Here is a 27092-nt window from a genome sequence, read left to right as displayed (position 1 = left end):
GTTTGTCTTCTCTTATTGTTAACCAACCCCTTCTCTCTACCCTATTCACCCCCAAACTTCTCACCTTTCGATTAGACGTTACTGAAAACTATGATAAATCATCGAAATTTATGTTGTAACTTGTGACCGAACAACCACTCACCCTCCATGATCTTTAATGATTTAAATGATAAATTGTTATATTAAACTTTAAGTTATTACATAAAATATTATACAAATACATCTCATACATCATCATATATATATATATATATATATATATATATATATATATATATATATATACTAGGATGCACCGGTTGTTTTGTTATCAAATGTTGATTTAATATAATTCTGAATTATTTAATAAACTGTAACAATGAATAAAATAATACTATAATTAGAATGAAATAAATAAAATGATAATAGAGGAAAAAATATAAAAAGGTAGGTTAGGTTATGTTGTATGTTAATCTGAAAAAAACGTGAATAATTGAATCGTAATACAGCACCATCTATTGAAAATTTACAGTATCTAAATGAACCTAGATAACCTCTAATTAATGAAACCTTAAATTAGCGTTAAAAAATAAAACATAAACGCGTTAAAAAAAACTATTTTATATTCTAAATTTGAAAAGTTTAATAAATTATAACAACACACAACAAAATAATACAATTATTACAATGTTATACATAAAATAATAATACTTAAAAAAATATAAAAAGTAAGGTTAGTTATGTCATAAATAAATCTGAAAAAAAAATATAAAATAATCGAATTGTAATACAACACCATCTATTGAAACTTTACAGAATCTATGGACTTAGATAACCTATCAATAACAACTGCTGAAATTAGCGATAAAAAATAAAAAATAAACGCGTTAAAAAAACTATTTGATATTCTAAATTGAAACAAAATCACACAAAATAATCAAAAAGTTTTAGTAAAATCGGTTTATTCATTTCAATCTTCATTGGAAACCAACAAAGTGACACTGAATTTTGATATATATATATAAAAAATATATAATATATTCGTAATGTTTCGGTAGAAAAAATCAAAACGTATCGATAAGTTTGGTAATGAATCTTTCAAGCCTTTTTACCAACCTTATACCACCCCCTGCCACCAGCCCTTTCGGTGAATCTTGTACGATCGAATAGGGCGTTGAGCTAGACGTGACTAAATTTACGCTCAGGTTAGATCGTATATCTTTGGTCAGTCCGTTAACTATGCGGACAATCGATTTTCCCCAAGAGTTCGAAACCAGGAATAATGGACACAACGGTATGCACGAGAATGGTTATTAAGCGAAAGGAATGCCCACAATTTCCTCCCTAGCGATACTTTACCGAGCGTAATAAACGTTCGAAGATAACCTTCGATAAAATTCATCTTGCCGTTTCCAACCCCCACACAACCTTTCTGTATATCTGATTACGTAAACACGATACGATTTGCTGATCTAATTTTAAACAACGAAAAACAATATATATATATATATAGGAAATGAATAAATTTGATGAATGGTTGAATTAATATTAAATGTACTATGATTGGTTAGATTTCTGATAAGATTTTAGGACAAATGTTATTTGTAATAACAAAAAAAATAAAATAGAAAATAATATTTGATAAATTATTTTATTAATAAAATTGATTTAATTGTAATTATTATTAATATTAAAGTTAAGATTAATGTTAAATTTTGTTATAACCTGTTGTAAGATTTTTTTTTATGGGATTTTTTAAAATGTTATTTATAGTAAAAACTTGATTAGTAAAGTATTTTTTTCTTTATATATTTATTTGTTATATTTTTATATTGTACTTTATTTATTATTATACATATATATATATTATTGTATAATATATATATGTATAATAATATATGTATAATAATTTATTATATAATATTATATATAATTTAATATATTATATAATAATTTATTATATATTATAATATTATAAAATAAATATTACATATGTAATATATATATATAATATATGTATAATAATTTATATTATTTATAATAATATTTTTATATTACTATAGAATATAATTAATATATTATAATTAATATAATATAATATAATTAATTAGAAATTATTTATTTAATTATTTTAATATATTAATATACTATAAAATTAATTATTTAATATATTTTAATATACTATAAAAAAATTGAATTATTAAATACATTTAAATTCAACTGTGATAAAAATAATCATGTTATTAAATTACTCGTAGGGGGTAACACATTTCCAAATAAAAATTATTTTCAAAATAATGACACGAAGGTATAATGAATTTTACTGTATTACAGGTGAGTTATCTGTACAATACATTTTTCTCTTTCTTTTGTCCTCCTCATCTCAATCAATCGAAGAATGACGAAGGGTAAAAGTGAGAAAAACGACAAGATTGATGGTGTACATTCATTGAATTGCATCTTCTTCGTGGTATTTAATCGTTGTAGAAAAAAAAAAAAAAAAAAAAAAAAACAAGAGAAAAATCTTGTTCTAAAGTAACCAAGAGAAAAGATAGTTCGTACTTAATCGTTTAGCCACCAACAACCAACCATCGTTCAGATCGTTTCGTCGTAACAAAAGTTTCGCCAAAGTTTCGACTAAGTTAAAGGAGGAAGTAGTAGGGTAAAAGATGAGGGTGGGGATTGGGGGTAAAGGGGGTAGGATTGATATAAGGAACAGTTAAAAGTTTTGTCGAAAGTGGTACGAACGTGAAAATAAAGGTTAGAGTAAAGGAAAGAAAAGTTCGACAAGGTTTGACAATTTAAAGAAACTAGACGAATACTATTGCTTGACTTTTCAAACAAGAAACGTAAGATAATGTTAAGTCTCGTGACATTTTGTGTTTCTATTTAGCAAATCAAATTTCTCTTTTCTTTTCTCATCGGTTTTTAAATCACGTAGAAAGTTAAATACAATGGTAAATTAATAATTAAATAATTGTATATATTTTTACTTGAAATTCTATTTACATAACTTCAATGTGTGTTTGTATTTCAAAAAAAATATATATATAAATAATTTATTTCTTTTTATATTAATTATTAATTTATTCTATTAGGAAGAATAAAAATATATATTATACTAATATATAATAATTTTATAAAATACTATATATAAATACTAATATATAATACTATATATATAACAATATTATATTATATTATATTAATTTATTTTTAATTTATTATTATATATTATATTATAGTATAAAATAATATAACACAATATTATATTATATTATACCAATATATATATAATAATTTTATATCATACCATATATAAATACTAATATATAATACTATATAAATAAAAATATTATATTATGTTATACTAATTTATTTTTAATTTACTATTATATTTTATATATTAGCATTATATAATATAACAATAATAAAATAAATTTTTTAAATTATTAATAAATTATTCTTATAATACTTAATAACAATTTGTGTTGCATATTAATCGAATTTACTTATAACATACAATTAGTGAGAATCATCAAAAAAAAAAAAAAAACAACCCTGACAACCAATAAGGTTTAAACAACCCCTTGTGTTATCCCCAGGTATCCATTGGTGCTGTATCAATGATTTGTCATAATTTTTATAAATCATGTTATTTAAACAAAACTCGTACTATAAAAAGGCCTGTATACATGTGACTGTATATATATGATATTTTATTGATTAGAAAATTCTCTGAAACATAAGTCGCGTAACCGCAAACGTTTAACTAATGAGAGACGTATAAAATTAAAGGTTATTTCGTTAGCGTACGTATAATTACTGCTAAAAGGGCCTCATCCCCCACTCTTACTCCACAGAAGAGAGAACGGTTAGTTTCATTTAACCGCAAATGATATACCAACCCAAGTAACTATACCAATGTTGAAGGGAATGGGGGTGGTGTGCGCTCATTTACGTTATTCTAAAGCAAATATTTAGATTTCTGTAAAACCGTAATGTACAGAGGTTAGGGGGTGGGTGAGAGTGGGGGTAGGGTATGGAAGGTTTGTATGACGCAACTATTAAGTTTCCTGTCAGAGGATTGTCTACTATAATTCAATACGAAATATCAGTGTGATAGAATGGGGAGGGGGAAAATACACATCTCAACGAACAAATCATTTTCCCCCCTTTCCCTCCTACATCCTTCCCACCCCTTATAGTCCTCATCGACTATCGTTGAAAGCCTCGGGGGTTTACATACGTGGGTGTGTTTTGTTTTTTTTTCTCTTCTTTTTGTTTTTTTTTTCTTCTATAATGAAAAGCTCTAGAAATTGTTTTTCCCCTTTATGAAACTCTGACGACGAATCAGACCGACGTTTAGGGGTGAAAAGCTTCCACGTGTATATATCATGCATACATATATATATATATATATATATATATATTGTACATATGTATATATATGACAAGATCAAAGCTTTCACCTCGATGGTTGTGGCTTTGAAAACATCTAACTCCGACAAAGCCGCAGCAACACGAATTCAACAACTATGTCAGATCGATTTAAGATCGTAGATCATGTTACGACCTTCGACGATTTTCATAGTTGATTTCCAAAGTCTATGGAATATCCGCAATGTAATTTATACTATACTGCTTGGTGCAAACTATACTTGATCGAATCAGTTTCTAAATGAGCGTAAGTTTAAACGTCATTAACCCTTATCTCTGTTTCGTATCTAAAACTTAACATTTGTAATTCTATTCACTAATGTCTTGTCAAATGATTTAATGTAGAAATCTTTTGTCATTTGTTTATTATCTCTCACAATAAGTTTAGATATCAAATATATATATATATATATATATATATATATTGTGTGTGTGTGTTAAACGTACTTAAAGTGAAAGATCGAAATTGGATAATGTCGTAAACGAGATACACGTGGTCGTTTGTCAACACTTAACCAAATATACTCCGATGAGTGATCAAATATTTGAGTTATATTTTTATACATTAATATTTTAAGTATATATATATATTTATATATAACATACTTAATTTATAAACTATTTTTGATAAAATATTTCTCATACTCTATCCTATGATAAAACACTTAACAATATTATTAAATTATTAAATATATAAATTATTAAATATAAAACCTTGTAATATATATATTTAATATATATTACAAGGTAACATATTTGTATTTGTATTTGTATTTCTAATGTAAAAATAAATTATTAAATTTATTATTACTTTGTATAAATTAAAAAAAATATATAATTCAAACTTTATTATGTGTCAACCAAATATTCCATATTTATATGTTTAAATTGTACAAATATTAATTGCACTTAAACAAATAATTTAATATTATTATAACAAATAATTTAATAATTAAATATTATTAAATAATATTTAAGAGTGCAGATATTAATTGTACTTAAACAAATAATTTACAAATGTGCATAACGAATGATTGGAACAAATTTCACTAAAACATATTCTACGATTTCAAAGTACCTTCCCCCCATCTAAAAAAAAAACAAAAATAAAAATAAAAACCTTTTCCGAAAGGTCAAACCGAATTTGATTGAAAAATGCAATTAGACAATGAATTAAAATCAATAAAATATTCGACAATTAATGGGCTAATAATTTGAATAATACGTGGCCCATTGCTGGGCCCATTAATGGGCCGATAATAAATGCCGGTAATGGGCCGATAATAAATGCCGGTAATGGGCCGATAATAAATGCCGGTAATGGGCCGATAATAAATGCCGGTAATGGGCCGATAATAAATGCCGGTAATGGGCCGATAATAAATGCCGGTAATGGGCCGATAATAAATGCCGGTAATGGGCCGATACTAAATGCCGGTAATGGGCCGATACTAAATGCCGGTAATGGGCCGATACTAAATGCCGGTAATGGGCCGATACTAAATGCCGGTAATGGGCCGATACTAAATGCCGGTAATGGGCCGATACTAAATGCCGGTAATGGGCCGATACTAAATGCCGGTAATGGGCCGATAATAAATGCCGGTAATGGGCCGATAATAAATGCCGGTAATGGGCCGATAATATATGCCGGTAATGGGCCGATAATATATGCCGGTAATGGGCCGATAATAAATGCCGGTAATGGGCCGATAATAAATGCCGGTAATGGGCCGATAATAAATGCCGGTAATGGGTCGATAATAAATGCCAACTTTTAGATCGATATCTTTTATAGTTTTCTTGGAAAAAATTCGCGAAAATAGCCTTTTTTTTAGGTGCTCAGAGTAGAAGGTCCCCTTAAACGCGTTTATCTCGAAACTATGTTTTGAAATACTAGCTCCATCGTATCTCACGAACCAGTAAACCGATTCTTATAAAATTTAATCCACATATTCTACACATGAGCTGTAACAAAGTGACGGAGAGTTTTTTCTTAAATTTTAATTTTTACTATTTATTTTTAGTCAAAAACAACGAAAAAAAGGTCAAATTTACGTTTTTTTTGTAATTTGTCCACCATTTTTTTATTTATTGATAAAATTTTTATATAAAACTGTCACTTTGTAGCTGAAGTCATACAGAATATAAAACCATTTTACTTGTTTGTTTCAGGTAAGCCATTCTCAAGTTCTGATGGAGCTACCAAAGCACTAAAGTTTTAAGGTGTTTTTTTATACTACTGTTTTTGCAATAAAAAATTAATTAAAATGAAAAAATAAAAATTCATTTATATAGTTTAAGACTCAATTTAACAAACCCAACAACTTTTAGATCGATATCTTTTATAGTTTTCTTGGAAAAAATTCGCGAAAATAGCCTTTTTTTTAGGTGCTCAGAGTAGAAGGTCCCCTTAAATTAAAAAAAAAAAAAAAAAAAAAAAAAACAGAAAAAGGATAATAACCATCTTAAAAATTCAAAACGAATTTAAATCTCGATAAGAACGTAATAATCGATTAGAATAAAAAAAAAGGAGACAGTTGAACGCGTCCTCCCTATTAACAAGTCGGCAAGATCAAAGCTATTACCCTTTTTGTTTCTTTTTTTTTTTTTCTAAGTGAAAGTCCTCCACAAGACCCCGTACTCTCTCTTTCCCTTTTTTTTTTTTTTTTTCAATGTTTTTTTTTTTTTTTACGATTCGCAATTCCGACGATAAAGTAGGCAGAAGACTCTCTGTCCCCCCCCCCCATTTCTCTCTCTCTCTCTCTCTCCCTTTACTTTCCCATGATGTACGTTTTACCTTTCTCTTAATTGTCCCTTGAGAAAAGATATAAAGAGAATTTAAACGAAATTATAAGGTCGCTCTTACTAACCACCCCCCTCCCACCACCACCACCACCACTCCCTTCCTCCCAGCCCCACCCTTTTTTTTATCCTCCTTTCATTCACCCTTTTCCTTTACTTTCCTTTCTTTTCCCTTTTTTCTTTATCATTTGTCTTTTGTTTTGCTTTGCTTTGCTTTGCTTTGCTTCGGTTCGTGTTTCGAGCATCGGATAACGGAAATAGCAAAAGGTTTTGAAGGACCTTTTAGACCACAGAGATAAACGAACGTGAATCGAAGAGACAGAGTGAAGTGGGAAAGCCAAAGGAAAGGAAAGGAAAGGAAAGGAAAGGGAAGAGTAGGGTTGAGTTGGGACAGGTTAGTAGGGGTAGGTAGCATCGAGAGGTATGCTAGGGGGTTGGTTCCAGAACTCGGAGGTGGCTTAATTGCCCGGTAATTGCCACTGTCTGCACAACGGGTGACAATAGGACACGAAGATTGGAACTTTACCAAATGACATAGACGCGTTTGGAATACGTTAACAATTATTCTATAATAGAACGTTCGATTTGGGTGTATTAGGGTGAAAGGGTTGAGAGAAAGATAAGGGGTTGGAAGATGTGTGTGTGTGTGTAAACGTGTGTTGTGTTAGACGACGAGTAATAAAAAAAAAAAAATAAAATAAAAACAAAATAAGTATCCTTTCCTACTTTATTGTTTAACGAGTATTCCCTCAAGAAAAATGGATTACTCTGTTAAAACGTCTCATACAATACTAACAAATATGTATATGTGTATGTGGTAGAATGTGGATAGGTGGTTGGTTGATAAATATTATTCTTTTACTAAAAAGCCTAGAAGAGAGATAATCCTTTATATCTTTCGCCACACTTTATTTTAAAATGCATTCATTCCATTCGATAATACCACATAACATTTTAGCATTTAATTTAAACGCAACACGTTTATGAAAGAAAGTTATGCTCGTATGTGAAGCTTGTGAAGCTTCATAGCTTTGGAAGAGTATCGATGCTGATGCTGTTGCTGTTGCTGTTGCCTGGGGGGTGCTATAAAAAGAGAAGCGGAGTAAAGGGGTGGGTTGGGGTAGAAAAAAAATGGCCAAAGAGAGAGAGAGGAGGAGGAGGTAGATGAGGATGAGGATGAGGAAGAGGAGGTTGGGGGAAGGCTTTTCTAGAAAGCTCAACGTTACGTTTCTGTTACGTGGATGGGGGGAGGGGGTGTGCAGTGGTAACCGTTAGGAAAAGCAAAAGGAAGAGAACGAAATGAAGGATGAGAAGAGAATGTGAGAGAGTGAGAAAGAGAGAGAACCAACTGATGGCGGAAAGAAACGAGTTTGTATGTGCCAACGTAACCGCAACAACGCTATTCACATGGAAACTAGTACCACCAACGTCGAACGACGTTGCCAGTTTGAGGGGCTTTAACGATTCGATCGTTCGCACCGCGATTTACGACGTTCATTTCCCCCTCAACCCATTCCCAACCCCCAACAAAGCTGTGAGCTCGCTCGCACGCGCAAAATAGACATCCGCGTGAGTGGAAAAACTCTCGTGGAGATCGTACGAATAAACACGAATGAAAATAAACGAATTGAACAGGTGGGATGATGAGTTGGGATTGGGGGTTGGGATTGAGGTAGGGGTTTTAGGATGTATTCATTACTTACTTTACATTAGTTTCAAGTCTTCTAACAATAAGTAAACCTATGAATGCAAATAACGAACTGAACAGATAGGCTGAAAACTGTAAACTCAGAACTGTGGAACTGATGGTTTAGGATTGGTGTTGGGGTTGGGGTTTTAGGATGTATTTATTAATTACTTATTAGATATACCTAAAGATACTTCTTCTAAAGATTAAAAGTGATTTCCTATAGGTTTTAACCGAGTTACGTTGAAACTTTAATTTACATTAGTTTTAATTGTTTTAAGTAAACCTGCAAATACAAATAAACGAACTGAACAGGTGGTCTGAGAACTGATAACTGATGAATTGGAATTTGGTCTAGGATTGGGGGTTTTTTTAGGATTTATTTATTACTTACTTTACATTAGTTACAATTCTTCTAAGTAAACCTACGAATGAAAAAACAAACTGAACAGGTGGACTGAAAACTAATGGTTTAAGGTTTGAGTGTGGGTAAGGGTTTTTAAATATATCTAAAGATACTTCTAAAGATTAGAAACAAAAATAATAATCATGATATCTCTAAGTTCTAACAAAGTCATGTTTAAACACTAATTTACATTAGTTTCGATTCTTCTGAGTAAACCTTTAGGTTGATACTTGAGGTAACACGTGATATCACGTAGGACTCATAGTACTCGGCACGTTTCGCACGTTTTCTCGGCGTGCTCGATTGATTTCGACATGTGGGTCGTACGTGATACTTGATCCGACCAACCAATTATCGGGTTAAGAAGCCAGCTAAGAATCCCTTTTTTTTTATTTTTACCTTTCTTATAGTTTTATTTAATTCCATTGATCTATTCCAAAGAGATAAATTACTTTAATGGCATGAAATATATCCATGAAAAAGGTAAATCCAGGTGTGTGTATGTGCATATGTGTGTGTGAGTTTAATGTGTATAATGCGTGTGCATTGAGAACAATGTGGTGTATGTCCGAATAGAACAAAAGGTGAAAGAAAAAAACTATAGTCTCCCTTTTGAAAGAACGTTGTACGAGTATGTATTTGTGTGCTAACGATTGCTAAACAATGCAACGATTATCAACGATTATATTTTCTGTTCAATATCGATTAAGATTATCCTATGCATGTGTGCATGTGTGTACACGTAATGGAAAAGAAAGAAAAATATCGATGAAAATGAGTTTTGAATGACAGGTGAATAGTATGAACAATATAAACAGTATATTGATTTGTACGTATTGGAAAATAATTTCAATATCATTTATGTGAAATGTTGTATGAGTTGTATGATTTATAATATAACGAAGTTATTTTTTGTATTGTTATCAAAATTGTATTATAATTTGTCAAACTAATTTATTCATTTTTGTATTCATCACATTTGTTATTCGATCAATTTTATTTCAAAATATGTATTTATATTTTATAGAAATAAATGTGATTATATTATGTAAGAGATTTATTTTTGCAAGATTTTGTTGTTTTTCTTGACAGTAATATATATATAAATAATTATTATATATAATTATAATAATAAAAATAATAATATATAATAATTATATATATATTTTTATATTTTTAATATTATATTTATATATTTATTTTATTTATTTATTTTATTTCTTATATTATTTTTTATATTATTTTTTAGATTATTTATTTTATTTATTATATTATATTTATATTATATTTATATACTGTTAAATATAATTTTTATATTATATATATATAATGATTATTGAATTAAATAATTTGATTGAAAATCATTTGTAAAACCAGGAACGTAGTAACGCGAAAGAAATTAGTGACTTTTCTTTCGTTAAAATTATCGATTAACATTTCATAATGCAGCAACTCGTTAAGAGCCCCACGTCTCGCAGGACGTGGGTAACGCGATGGAAATTATTGAAAAATCAGGACCACCTTTTCACCACCACGAGAATCATAACCCCCATATATATATGTATAAAAATGTATACGTTCAGCTTGCAAATACTCGTGACGTTTTATCGTTTAGAATGCTTTTGAAATTCAACGTTGCTCATATACTACGTTAAGGTATACTAAATAAAACAACAACAAAAATAAAAAAGCAACCTTGATGAACAAGCTTTAACCATAGACTGGAGGAAAACGTTACGCATGGTAAGCAAATATGAAAAAGACTTGGAACATTAAACACTAATGTAATATATCGAGCATCCTGTATACTTTCAACCTAAACTAATATATGTTATGTGTACGGAGTTAAGTATAACTAGATTTTTCTTTGTAAATATCAAATGAAATATTATTTTTTCAAACAAATAAATCTTTCTAATATTATTAAATATTTTTTATTAATACAATAATCATCGTTTTGTATTTCTATTATATCTTGCGAAATACAATGTAATTCTATTGTAATTGTAATTCGTAGTTCGATACGAAATACTAAAACAAATAACGATTATAAGCTTGAATGTGTATGTGCATGTGTATGTGTGTATGTGTGAAATAAACAAATATTAATTTATATATACAAATGAACAATTTATTAATCATTCTCAAAGATATTCAATTTATTTCAATATTGCAAACTTAACTTGATAACCAAATGAGGAATATTTTATTGATTGAAAAATAAAGATTATGAAATATTAAACACCTAATATATAATATACATATAAAAAAGTAATGTAATATAAATTTACTTGTATATACAAATTAAACAGTTAGATCGATCAATAAACAGTTAATAATATATGTATTGTATATATAATATATTATAAAATATATTATTATATATATATATATTATAATATATTATTAAACAGTTAATAATAATACACATACACACACAAACACGCATCGTTAAATTATTTAATAAACTATACTTCATTTTTTCATTCAAACCAAAATCCAAAAAGTCAACAATTTTCATTTATCTTTCTCATAATCCACACCCATACTAAAACAATTCAGAAAACCATCAATCTTTCATAATTGTAATTAACGATAGTTACAAACTTTACCTAATTGTAAATGCAAAACTTACTTTCATCTAAACAAGATAAATCCTAATGATCCTAACATTACTTCTAACATCTTGCAAACCAAAATTAAACAAACACTTGTTCACGTATAAACAAACGTATACAAAAATTCAACCCAACAGTACTAAGCTTAACCAAAAAAAATAATTAGATTGTATTCACTAAAGGTAAAGCTCTGATGATGGTGGTGGTAATGGGAGGATTGGTAGTAGGAGTGGGGATGGCAGGATGAGAGGAGGAGAAGGGGTGGGTTGAGGAGGAGGGGGGGGAGGTTGAAATTAATTTGATCGGTTTAATGAGCTCGCTTTTCCAGTCTCCAACCACTCCAAGCTGGTTTCTCTGCTTGATAAGCGGGCACTGGCAAATGGTAGAGGGGAGTAGGTGGGTAGGGGGGAGGAGGGTAGAGAAATACTGTTGGAAATACTGTTGGAAATACTGCTGGAAAGAAGTGGCGGCGGCAGTAAAACTAGGGGTTGGAGGGAGGAGGAGGAGGAGGAGGAGAAGCAGACTTTTTTCCAATTAATAACCTGGAGGAAAACGTCGGGCCAAGTAACTAGTTTTCCGCTTGGTTCGTAATATACCCCCATAGTGGGGTAGGTGGGGATGAATTCGGGTTCTACGTTCACACCGAATCAGCATAACCGAACCTTGGACGAATATAATAGCCCTAAAGCCTAAAGGCGCCAACTACTAAAAATCTTTCTCTCCAAATCATCATCATCATCATCATCACCATCATCATCATCCCTTATCCTCTTCTATCCCACTTCCCTCTCCCTAAAGATCTCTGTTCTTACTATTTTTATCCCCTCCACACTTCACTCATCTTCCCCCTCCACACACATCACCGATCGTACTACTATTTTTATCCCCACTCCTCCACACTTCAATTCGTTTCTTTCTTATTTTCGTTTCATCATCACATTTCGTTTATTTTGATCAACGAGAAAGTTGGTTGGTAGCTGCTAGGCTGATACGAAAAACGATTTCACTTTTCCTATTACCTGAATCAGTGCCACGCGCCATGCTACCTACTCTAATTAATTTCTATCTAACGAAAGATAACGGTAGATTTATTGGCTTTTGATACGAGCTATTTTACCGATACGATGTCATGCGATATCGAATAATCTACCACCTATATCTATACCTAAACCGTCCGATTTGGGATGGTGTTTTACGTCAAATATATTTTATACAGCCGTGAATATCGTTGTGATAAAATTGATATCTCAATTTCTCTTTATTATATCTATATATATATATTTGAGAGTGTGTGTGTGTGGATAGTTATATTATTTTTTATTTGAGATATCAATAGAAAATAAATAAATCCTATTCTTTTTCCCATCAATTTGATATTAAAGAAAAATCATATATAAATGAATATAATATTATATATGTTTATGTGTGTGTGTGTGTGTGGGGGGGGGGTGTTTAATTGTATTATTTTTTATTAGAGATATTAATAAGAAAATAACAAATCCAATTTTTGTGTTCTATTAATTTGATTAAGAATTATTAAAGAAAAATCATACTACATATAAATAAAATAAAATATGTAAAAAATAATAATAATATTAATAGTATATTAAATAATATATAAATATTATTTAATAATATAAAAAATAAAATAAAATATAAAAATTAATATTAGAAACTACTTGGACTATACGATGATATCAAATTCCTCTTAATATTATATTAACACTTCTAATGTTAAATAAAAATACCTTTGTATAAATGTTAGAAAGAAAACTTGAAATTACTTGATTTATTTTTTTGTTATTATTTAATAAATACCTGATATGATTGGTAGCATGCATTTGAAAGTGCTATGCCATTGGCGATCGTTTTTTCTGCTCGGTAACTCAAGTGGTTTTTCCCCATTTCCAACATTTCCTCTGCAAATACCCCAAGGTCCTGCCCCTATCATCCCACCTTATCCTTTCCTTACCGTGAAAAGGGAGTGATTGGTAAAAGAACTTTCGTGTTTAACAAGTATCGAAACTTTTCCCTCCTTTCGATATCGATATTAATTTATCGATTCTTAAATATGAAAAAAAAAAGAAAAAAAAACATTATTTACTATTCTAAATATACGTGAAATAAAGTAACTCAAAACTAACTATGAAGTACTGAGAAGGGTGGTAGGAAAGATGAAGGGGTTGAGGGGGGAAAGAAAAACTATTGCTACAACGATAATGGTGGAAGTACACGCACGCTTCGTTATTCTCAGAAACGTAAGTACGTTACAAGCTTTTCCGGTAATTACGTTAGGACGGCGTACGGCCGTTACCACAGTTTCCGACCCCGTGTTTCCCTCCCCCACCCTCACCCCTTTCACCCTATATAAATTACGCTCGAATTAATTCCTCGATCTTTTTTTTTCTTTTTTTACTTCTTCACCGTAAAGTCTTGGCACGTTAATTAAAGAATACTGAAAGTAACTTGAATTTCTCATTCTATTCTCTTTATCTTTCTCCTTTCTCCTTCCTCTTAAGAGATTTAAGGTGATTTGAATAATACTTAATTAAAGGTTAATTAAAGACGATGATAACGATAATGATAGTAGCGGTATCACGGTACATACCCACGGTAACACGGTGTTGTTTCGTTGAACGGTAATAAAATAAGTAGTAAAGGTCGTCGTTGTCTGCACCAACCAGTAGAGAAGAATGTACATAGTCAGACATGGTAGATGCAGTAGTACAAGATCGTTACAGTCAGCCGTTGGGTTGTGTTCTACGCTTGATGTACACAATATGCACAGACTGTTACGATCAAACACGACCTTTTTTTTTTATTACTTATGGTAAAAATTCGCCACCATAGCCCACCCCCTTTCCCTTTCCCTTTCACAGAATAATCTTATTTTATTATTTTTGTTTTTCTATTTTTATATAATAAAATATAATAAAAATAATAAATAAAATATATAATAATATAATAAAATATATTTTAATATATATTTTATAATAGTAATTTAATATTATTTATTTATATTAATAAAATAAATATATATAATAGGTTATCTTTGAAATATTAAATATTTTTGTTGCTAGCGCCGATTATAACCGGCATCAATGATAATTTACTGTATACAGTTGACAAAAAGAGATTGTACTTTATACCTAACCTCGTCTTTCGTTAATATTATAAGTATCTTGATTATATTGACCCGCATTTTAATTAATTTTATTGCTCATTCCTAAAATATAACAATCTACAATTTAAAATTTAAACGATCTATTTTTTCTTTTTTCGTTATCATAATCATAATTCTAATAATATGTCCCCCTGTAAATAAACCACAAGAAGACCCAGGTTAATTTTCTCGTATACCCATTATACGTACAATGATAATAAACTTATTTCTAAAACTCGTAAACCTACCATCTCTATCCCCCAAGCACCCTTTTTCTAGAAACTAATTTCCATTTCTTAATTTATACGTAAACCCAATGGCGCGACGTTATACTAAACGCAACGAATAGGGTCCATTTTTATTTTACGGCCATGGTAAAATGGACAACTTGGAGAAGTACTCATCCCTCACCCATACCCACACCCCAACAACCCCTAAAAGGAGTGTAATTCCGAAGCAACGAAGGAAACTATGGGACTGGGTTGGGGTAAGGGTTGAAGACTGAAGAGGACAAGGGGTGACGGGTGAGAGTGAGGGTTGATAGGAGGGGAATGGGGTGGGGGGTAAGCAATCGGATATCGTCGATCGACTCGAGCCATCGTCTTGGTCTTAATGAGAGAAGACTTTTCAATTATTTGTTCCCTTTTCCTCTTCTTCTTCATTTCCTTCGTTTATCTCCGAAAATGAGATAGTTCTAGATATCTGTATGTATATGGTATATATATATATATATATATCAAGTATGTAATTGTGAAAATTCTGGTAGAGTCTCGAGCCGACTAATTTCTTATAAATGACTTCCACTAGAGTGGTTCGTGGCAATTAAGACGTCCTTTGTCTTAAAAGAACGCCCAGTTCTAGACGCTGCTCTTGCCGCGGGAAAATACTTGGACGATTGAGAAAGAAGGGCGAGTGCTTTCTCTTTCTTCCTTTATATATATGTATATATGTCTGTGTAGAGTACTGCTTTTATTTAACCCTTTCGTTACGGGAGTCTACTTTTCGTTGTATTAACTCTGCCACTGAACGGGACAAGTTCTAAATGTGTTCACAATTGGACTATGGTAATCATCGGTTGTTCGCACTTTTGTCTTTTCAATTAGGTTTATATATATATGTATATGTATATATGTATTACTTGAATTGAATATATACTTGTAAAATAGGATTAAAATTCAATACAGGATCAATAGAACTAACAGAAACTTAATCTTAACATAAAATAGATTCTTTTTGATGACTATACTTGACACTCATATTCATAGTTCACATTGATGACGACTATAAACGGCATTTGTATACACAGATTATTGTTTTTGCATAGATTACAATTACATTCAATTTTCTTATACATATATGTTACGATACGATTACCTAATCGTCATTGTTACACAGATGCCGACTATAGCCGGCACACGTCACTAAAAAATGGAAAGGGAAAGTTTAAGGGTTACAGAAACAGGTTCAACAAATATAAAAGTGAAACACGTGAAAAAAAAAAGAAAAGAGAATTTCATTCATTTCTTCCATAAATTCCAAGAATGTTCTTTACCCTTTTGCAAAAAAAAAAAAAAAAATAGCATAAGCTACGTGATACGCGTATTACACTTCGTTACGTATTAATATACGCTTGATTATACCCAGGGGTTGGATACACGTGGAAGAATCATAAATTCAGCCTACGACGACGACGACGACGACGACGACAAAAGACGACTCTAAGGTGAATCTCAAACTACCCTTTCTACCCGTTCGTAATTCAAACTATTCCACATTCAAAGGGTTCTTTTACGAACAATGGTTGGTAGACACTCAACCATTGCGTAACAATGAACATTATCGAGGATAACGAAACCTCTTTTTAATGAGATTCTAATTCGGTTGAGAAATCATACCTTAAGATAATAATCTTTCTTTTATTCAAACAATTTTAATTCTAATTCAATAAAAAAATTCTCAACAAAAATTGTATCACAGGATTAAATAAATGTTCATAGAAAACTACTGAAAGACACTCACACCCTTTGTTATTAATTTCAAACGAATTCACAAATTGCAAAAAATTACTCTTTGTTGAGTAAAATAATGAAGAAGAAGAAACTTTGGGAATTTTTTTTTGATATCATCTTTCATTAAGTTCTTTTTTATTCTTTCTCAAAAAGTTGTTAAAAAGAAAGGATTTTAGTAATATAAAAGGTACGAGAGGGGTTGGTTGGGTAGATACATCGAAGGGGTAGAGTTCGGCTTAATTAGCATTCACGATTTGCCAAGCTTAATCGTACATTTGAAAAAGTACGGAAAACCTGGAGGAAAACTCAAACCCCAATCCCCAATCCCAACCCCTCCTCCTCCTCCTCCTCCTCCTCCTCCTCCTCCTCCTTCGCTTCATTATGAACTGCTTCAACGTAGTATGATAGAAAGATAACGTTTGCTCTTCTAATACTACGCACAACTTGGATTATGCCCTTTTTTGCTTGTATTTTTTTATTGAAAACGGACTTGGTTTCGGACTCGTACATTTAACATGTAAAAAGATGATGATATTCTGAATAATCTGAATAATTACAATACAGAAAAAGAGATATAGTTCATTACTGAGTTGCGTATCCGTCAAAATCATGACTTCGAATACGCGTACGTACTTGGGGAGGTGGTTGAGGTGGGGGTGGTGCATAGAATCTAAAAAAAGCTTTTTATGCAGCTCACATCGATGTTTTTGCCTCGTTAAAGGGTACTTCAAAACTTTGATCACGGTTAAGAGCTATTCCATATACTCATTATGCTCGTTCATGCGTACACATATATATATATAATATATTATGTAGGGTTTAATATTTAGCTACATTCTAGGGTCTCTATACTAACGCAGAAATAATTACAAACAAAGAAGACAAATTCGTAAGGGTGGAGGTAAAAAAAATATATATAATTACTAAATTATATACTAAATATTAGTATAAAGTAATAAAGTAATATATACTATATAAATAAGATAATAATATATATAAATACTATAAAATACTATAATACTATATAATATAATATATATATTAAATATTATTTATTATATTAATTACATTAATATTATGTATATTAATAATATATATATAATATAATATAATACTATAATACTACATAAATAAAGTAATATTATATATTAAATATTAAACCTTACATAGTGTATTATATATATATATATATAATATGTAAGATTTAATATTTAGCTACACTCTAGGGTCTCTATACTAACAAAAAAATAATTACAAATAAAGAAGACAAACTCGTAGTGGTTGGGGATAGAACAAAAATATAAAATTCACATTTTCGATCAAATTTATGTTTCTCTTTTTATTTTATTTCTTCCCAAACTTTTCGTTTCTACGTAAGTTAAAAAAAAAAAAAAAACTTGTTCAGTAAAAACAAATACAAACACGTACAAATCCTAGAAAAGAAAGAAACTAATAACAATCGCGTAAAAACTAATCGAGTTATCATACCCGAAAAGAAATTTTCTTGAAATTGTGTAACCCAGTGGTTAAACTTGCCTAGGTCGTCCAAACGGGTAGGTACCCTTTCTCCACCCCTCACACCACCCTTCAACGAGAGGGTAACTAACCTTACCCAGTACACCAACTCGCCGCAAGGATCCTAAGTTTCATTTCGCGAAATAAAAATCACGAGGTAAATTGGACTTTTCTTGTTTTTTTTTTCTTTCTTTCTTCCTTTTTCTTTTTCTTCTTCTTCTTTTTCTTTTTCTTTTTCTTTTACCCTACCGTTCTTTTTAATAAGCGTTATTTCCCTTTTTATTTTTCTTTTTTACCCCTAGCACGGTTTCGCGTAACGAATGTCCGAGAAAAGTCCGAGCTACCATAATTCTTAATGCCATTTTGCGTTGAGGAATTTGCGAACCTTTCTCTCTTTTCCTTTCTCGTACCTTCTCACACTTTCTGTTAACCTCGACCAACCCCTACCTCATCCCTACTCTGGCCTCACCTTCTACGAAGTATGAATTAGAAACGTTGGTCCAACGCGAAAAGGGTTTTGGCTTGAATTTTAATGTTCCTGCCAACGCCGTAGCTTCTTCTGCTTTTGTAGACGAATAAGAGAGAGAGAGAGAGAAAGAAAGAGAGAGTTGGAGAGAAAGAGAGAGAGAAGAAGAGAACTCGATGTATTCATGACGAGTAAAGTTTCCGTCCTAGTCGTTTGCTGCTTCAGAGAAGAAACTTTCCAAACTCCTTCGTTTCCTCTCTCACTCTCCTTCTCTTGTTCTCTCTCTCTCTCTCTCTCTCTCTCTCTCTCTCTTTGGTTCATTTTTCCATGGCATATCGATTGTTACCATCTACCATTTACCAACGATATTAATATCTAGATCTGAAAGAGAAAACCTTAAGAAACTAAATGAAATATATCATTTAACTAAAAAATTATTAACCAAAAAAGTTGACCTTTGTGATTTAGTAAATAAATAAAAAAATAAAATATTTCATACATTTTTCAAACGAGAAATAACACAAATTTGGTTCGTAAAATATTATTAAATTTATCATTGGAAATTTTGTAAATATATTTTTAATTTTTTTTGTATAAAAAATTCATACGAATAAATAAAATGTAACATTATAAATAATATTTATATATATATATATATATATATATATATATATAAATAAATTATATAAATTTATTTTTTCTTATATTATTTATTATTATTAATAATTTTTTAATATTATATAATTTATTTCCTATATTATTTTTTATTATTATATAATTTAGTCCTATATATATTTTTTATTATAAATATATTATTAATATAATATAATTTACTTCCAATACAATTTATTATTATTAATTTATTATTATTACTTTATTATTATTATAAAATGTATTTCCTATATAATTTATTATTATAACTTTATTATTATTATTATTATTATTAATATTATTATTACCCAATTTATTTCTAGGAATCTTAAATGCAATATTCGACTCCCCTATCAATGAACCTAACTTACCCTTCGGATAGAAAGAAAAAAACCTTAAAACTATACAATTTCAATGATCATTTAATCGTTGAAACCCTTTTTTATACATCTCAACCCTTTTCCTCTTTAGTTTAACTCCATGGCGTTGATATTTGCGGAGATTTAAAAAAAATAAATAAATAAATAAAACCATCGAACGACAATCGTAACGCTATAAATATTCGCATAAACGAATAGAAAGCATCGACTTTTTTCGTTGGGCTGAGGATGGCGGATGGAGGGGGAGGGGAGGGGGGGGAATTCGAAACCTACTACGGAAAATCCGATCGCAAAATCTCGTATACCCTCCGCCCCCTCCCCCCGCCCTCCCCTACAACCCCTACCCCCATGCCCTCACCACCTATACGTAACTTTTCTATATAACATCTATGTGCGTGTTGCTATAGAAGGAAATTTTATAGCCGGTACCGTGGGGATTTACGATCGCGTGTGCCAAGAATACAACCACCATCCGCGAAATAGTTACCCATAACTTGATGTATCTACGAAACACGTATACCATCTCACGAGAACCATCCAAAATGCAATACTCGAACGTTTTATCAGCCACCAATTTTCTATACACATCCCTACATTAGAAATGGTAAGGGTGGGGGTGAGGTGTAGTGGGGTTGGGGTAAACAAAAGAGAAAAGAAAACTAAAATGGATTATAGAAATGAAAACGTGTATCAGAAGTATGAAAGAAAATTTGGGAAAGTGATGATAGTCATGGTTTGTGAAATTAAATGATTGACAATTGAACGAGTATATGAAAGGTTCTAGAATTAGGTATATATGTGTGTGTGAGAGTTATTTAATTAACCCCTTTAATCTAACAGCTGTCTCTTGATTGTTAGAATCTCAGCAAGCAAGAAGTTTAGTTGTTTAAACATGACTTTGCAACTTGCACAAAACGTATGTGTCTTCTTGTGACATGATAAGATCTAGAACAATTGAATCACGATTCTGACTCGTTTTGTTTCTATTTGATCTGAACGAAATAAAGTATCACGAATCAGATTTGTGGTTATTGTTTATGACCCAAATTCGTTAACACGAGTCTCACTCGTGGTTATAAACCTTCTAAAACAACTTGCACAAAATGTATGTGTCTGTCGTGTGACGTTTAAATTCAGATGACGAGTCAGCCTTAACATCGTCCAAGTAAGCAGATGATGATCAGTCTCACTCGTCAAATGTACTCAAAGGATTAAAGATACATCTGATCGATTTAAAAAGAAAAATCTTCTACGTTAAAACAAAAACAAAAAAAAAACACTCATACCAACGAATACACGCATAGTTTGATATCTATCGTTCTATATTTCCAGTCGAGATACGTTGAAAAATGTGGAAAAAGGTCTGTAAAAATAAAAGAAGAGAAAAGAAAAAGTTGTAAAATCGTGGAGCAATTTTGAGGAAGAGGAGAAAGAGGAAGAGAAAGCATCGACGGAATCGTTTGCCACGATTATCCGAGATATACCTAAAAGAGAAGACCAAACTCGGCCGCGCAATTTCGTCTTGCAACCCTGGCAAGGGAAAGGGAATGCTGCTGCTATCCTATCTTTTCGATATAGGAAGATATAACGAGAGCAACATCGGTTAAACGTTCCAACCATGCTATTCGTTGCAGCTGCAACATCCTCGTGCAATCCCGTCGTTCGTGCACGTTTCCCGTTTTGATGCTAGATCAGCTGCTACTGGAACTGGGTACCACGGATCGAAAGACCTCCGATATAAAGGTTTTTGCGCGTTAACGACCAAGAAATAAACAAAAAACAAAAGAAAACATGACGATCAAAATGTACGTGATTCGAAACGAATGGAAAAAGTACAAAGTATGAATACACAAGGATGAGGAAGCAAACTATAAACAAATATAAACAAAATAAAAATACATGTGTGTAGATTACAACACGGTTGAAATAAAACCTTCAAAAAACCACCAAAAGCTTCGAGAGATTTAGCAGTAGGTTGAACAAACTATAAACAAATATAAACAAAATAACAGATTTGTACAGATTACAACATGGTAGAAGTGAAACCTTCAAAAAATCACCAAGCTTCGAGAGAATGAGATGAATGCAGTCAGAGTATCAGGAGTATAGGCTAATTGTATGATTTATTTATTGTAATTCATATATTTGTATATGTTTGTACATTATCTTGTAAATCGAGATTTTTAAATTGTTCTGGTGATTTAATCTTATTTATAGATCATAATATATGATAGTTTTTCTTGTGAAAAACGGCAAATGATATTTGCCATCTAGTGTTGAATCAAAGAACTAATTTATGTTTTATATGTGCAACGCTTATTAGCCAAGAGTGGGGAGATTACAAAGCACCGCACAAAAAGGAAACCGAGATAATAAGCAACAAATGTATACACTGTCTTCTATCTCATTCTCTCCCATAATAAATCCAATAGACACAAATATGTTTGTCTCGTTTTAATGATATATTTCCGTTTCATTTTGTTTCACGCTCTTTCGTTTCACCGATTTGTAAATCAGTCCGATTCTAAAGAAGTTTTACACTTCAAACAAACAAACAAAAATGAAAAATAGAAACAAATAATTTTTTGGTTTGCGGTAGGACGAACGTTTTCAACGAGATGCGATCGAAAATGAATATAAAAAAAAAAAAATTAAAAAAATAAGAGGAATAGGGGAAATGGTGGGATAGGGGGTAGGGTTAGGAGTTTGGGGTTTGGGGGTAGAGGGTAACGAAACGACGATGCGTCGGCGTCGTTAAATATTTGTCTGTCATTATCGGAAATTCGCCGCATACGCGCTGACTATGTGAATCCCGATCGAATCCGATATTGGTCGATCGCGGTTATCGACTTCGTGTTTCTATAGGTAGACGGACGCATCGCGTATATGCGTAACAGTCTTTGTATACTTTAGCATGCACCAAAGTTACATCCTAAAACAAATAATAAATGAATGAATGTACTTTATGCCAAACGTTTGCCATTTTTCTTTGTTTTTTTTTTTTGCAAAATCAACGACAAATCGATTCGTTGAAATAAGACAAGAACGATAATTATTTGTGTTATTTATTACTTTATATTTTTATTAAACAAAATTACCATTAACTCGTTTGTTTTTGATATTTTATTTTATAGATAAATAATAACAATAATACTTTATTGCAACACATTCAACATTTTGATTAGTGTAGTACAAGTTACTTTATTTTTTTGTTAGTTAGGATCTAACTAGAATATTGTTTCTTATTAATTTTTTATACTTTTGTTAAATTTCGTTTAGCAATAAAGTAATCTCTTATTAACAATCGTTGAAAATGAAGTACAATACTAATTCGTTTAGATACGATGGAAATGGATTTAATTAAGAAGTGTTATAGAAAGGTATTACAAAAACGTTTGATTGAGACGCACTCTAGTATATCACTAGGGGAAAAAAAAACAACTAAATATAATATTAAACTAACGCCACGTTGGTTATGTGCACGCATCTCAAACTCAATTTACTTTTTTCCCTGCAACATTGTATTGTCAGATTTTGATAAATCCCTAACAAGATCAAGGACTACAAGACTATTTGATGGAAAGTTCATTTTGTTTAGCCACCCCCTGACAGGGGTGATAAGCATTCTGATGCGTTAAATAATTCACATTCGTCAAATTTTTATAAAAACAAATTGATTAACCGCGACTATTAATTTAAAAAGAAATTAAAAAAAAACCAACCGACTATTAATAATAGTTACATGATTTTCCCAGATTACGATTATCTCTCATATTCTCGTTGAATATTTACTTTGCTAGTTAATAATTAGAGACAAATCAAAATAACTGGGTCCATTTGTGGATGGGTCGACCAACGCGTGTGTTCCGAACTGTCTCGATCGACTTTGTCATTAATTTATCAATCTGGGTGAAATTAATACGATACGTGTAACGTGTTCACGTACATGCAAATAACCTCGTTATCCCTTTTCGTTTTAACTGCTACGAGAACTGAAGAATATGCGGAGAAAAATCGTTTGAAAAAAAAAAAAAAGCTAAACGAAGGAATAGCCGTAAGGTGAATACTTTTTCCAATAAATAGAAATACAAGTTTCGATTATCTCGTATATGAGTTCATTTCAATGAGTTTCATTATAAAATCTATAATAAGATACGATATTATAACATCCTACAAAAGATAAGAGAAAGAAAATGAAAATGGCGGAGAACAAATGCGAGATTGCCAAACGTTTTGTCAATTTTTCAACTATGTTTATACATAACCTATATTTAACGAGTACCAGAGTTACAATTCGTTGTTACACGAAAACCACTAGAATGAAATATCATGGCAAGAAAGTACTTCCAACTATTCTCAGATAGATTCTTTTTACTTTCGGAAGAAAAAAAGAACAACGATGATAAGAAAGTTAAAAGAACTCGAACTCGAACTCGATGAACTTTTCTCTTACGGTGATACTGTATCGGGACACAGTAGGTTAGATATATATATATATAAATCGTATCTAGGCTTTAGATTAGGTTCGGTTTAGAACAACCCTTGGTTTAAACGATCCCTGATTTATCGCGTATCAACGTCACCCCCTCGGGTGCAATGGGTTTCACGAATCGCACTAAATTATGCGTATCCGTTTAATCCGATCTGCCGGATGGTCTGATAACACTTGTTAATAATTTATCGGTAAAAGAGAGAGAGAGAGAGAGAGAGAGAGAGAAAGAGAGAAAAGTTTGATTTCATTGGCACCCAAAACAGATAATAATATAGAAAATCATGCAACTTGCTATCAAAATTGTCAAAGTACGAATAATAATAGATGGAAAGAGAGAAGAAATGCAGGTAACCGCAACAATGCTACAATGTTCGACGTTAAACGTCGTGCGTGGGATTGGATGAAATTCGGTCGTGAGCGCGATCAAGCGCATTGTCATCATTTCCGGTAGCGTAATGGCGGACGTTTTAAACGACGGGGTCAATATTGAGACAGTCGAAATCGGTATAATGCGCTGATTATCGTTGAATACGGTAGTGGGTTTACTACTGGATGAACCAAGAGTTCCAGATAAACCAGGAGAACGAGGTGGAAAAGGGTGTTTGCGGTAAGCCACCTATCAGAGAATCATAGAAATATGTTTGCATGGGATCTCTATTAAACTTTAATCCAATATTCTTCCGGTGGTATATTTGGTTCGAGAATCGACAAAAATAACTGACACGAATTCGTTTAGGCTAATTTTTTCTCTCATTCATCCCCCCCCCTCTTTTGCCGATCAAGTAACGATCGATCAAACGTCATTCGGATGTTTGATAATACCAGTTTTCTCTGTTGATCACCGTGAGCTATGTAAATTTGTCATATTAATGCTAAAAGGGTCGCATAGGTTGGTTATAACATCACATAGCATCACATAACCTGTAACAGACAACGTATTGTTTATATCAAAATACGTTTTCAGGTTAGGGGAATATTTTTTTACACGTTGGTCTCTCTTTATAATGGGGTTGATCATAACCATATAGTATATTACCACGTTTTATCGACTTTCATTGAAAATTCACAAAGTATGCGATATAATGTGTGTAAACGTATAAGAGAGGTGTGTGTATATATACTTGCATAATAAACATATCTTCTTGATAAGAGAGTAAGAGAGAGAGAGAGAGAACGTATCGTAATAAATGTAGTTACGATCTAAAATTCACATTATATATACACGTTCATTTATGAATCAGTAAAATATGTTATACTGAATATATATACACACATTTTCAACTCTCAGACTCATTTATTTATCTACGATAAAAAAAGAAAAAAGAAACAAATATTCTTTTAGTCGTTATACCTCGTGGCCATTACAATTTACGATTCGAGAATGGTCTAATGAAAATTGAACAAAGTATCGTATAACATAATGTTTTGGAAAATTGTGGCCGAGATTTCTAAAGGAAAAAGAACAAACAAACAAACAAACAAAATGAAATAAAGTAAAGTAAAAGAAAAGATAGAAAAAGCAAAGGCGTTTTTATACCGGTTGGAAAGCAACGTCGAAGTAAAATCATGAATGATTCAAAAAGAGAAGGAAGAAGAAACTCACGATCGAATAAACGTAAAATATACTTTTCCCCACTGGAAAAGGAAAAGCGTAGTAGAATTTACGATTTCTAAGACACCACTGACCATGTTGCTGGCAGAATGGTCAACTAAACTTTACCCGAGTTCTCGTCAATCTTAATACGTATAAAAACTAGGTAACCTAACCTCTTGGTAAAATCGTAAGTGACATTTTTCTTCTACACAGACCCCCTTTCGCTACCCCTTTACCTATCCCTTTATTCGAAACAAATGTTACTCGCAATCAGTCAGTTTTATTACCTAACCTCAAATGTAATACTCAAGATGGCGGAACAAACTGAAGTTGTCGAGAAAATAACGGCAAAATAAAAATAACATTTCAGAATGGTTGGATAATGAAAATATACGAGATGAAAGAGGAAAAATTAAATCGAGGAAAAAAAAAAGGGAGTGGGATGAGGGGTGAGTGACTTTACAATCATTTACGATGTTTCACGCGAAACGGGCAAGAATACGTTTACCTTCGATGTTGTTTTTACAAGACTTTGCTGGGATAACAAATGGACGACGGGGACGTTAAAGTTAAGACGCTACGTCTTGCCCTTCGTTTTGCCTGCAAAACCATAAGTCTCAAGGGACAAGAAATCACCCCTCTCCTTCTCACTCTTACCCTCCGATACTTTTTGCAATTTACTCGAAGCAACGTGGAAGCCAAAACGCTTTTAGCAAAATGTCAAGGTGGGGGGTTGAATGGCACTTAGATTAGTTTAGAAACACAGAGGAGTATAAACGTGAACTTGATTCTATCCAATTCTAATTAATAATCAAGAATAATTACGCTAAATTATCAAGGATCGATTTAAACGTCCTGTCCATGATACCTGTCACGTATTTATTCTC

The 27092-nt window shown here is 31.4% G+C and overlaps 1 protein-coding gene across 2 annotated transcripts in view; it reads right to left on the bottom strand.

The window, feature by feature from the left end:
• LOC107066047 (synaptogenesis protein syg-1) overlaps nucleotides 1-27092 on the bottom strand; it is a 161838-nt gene that overhangs the window by 91854 nt on the left and 42892 nt on the right. The window lies entirely within an intron of this gene.

This window comes from Polistes dominula, unplaced genomic scaffold (genome assembly GCF_049000335.1).
Source record: "Polistes dominula isolate Pdom_NZ unplaced genomic scaffold, Pdom_raw_medaka contig_17, whole genome shotgun sequence".
NCBI lineage: Eukaryota > Metazoa > Arthropoda > Insecta > Hymenoptera > Vespidae > Polistes > Polistes dominula.
Note: the sequence above shows the minus strand (reverse complement) of the source record. Positions and strands in the feature narration are given on the sequence as shown.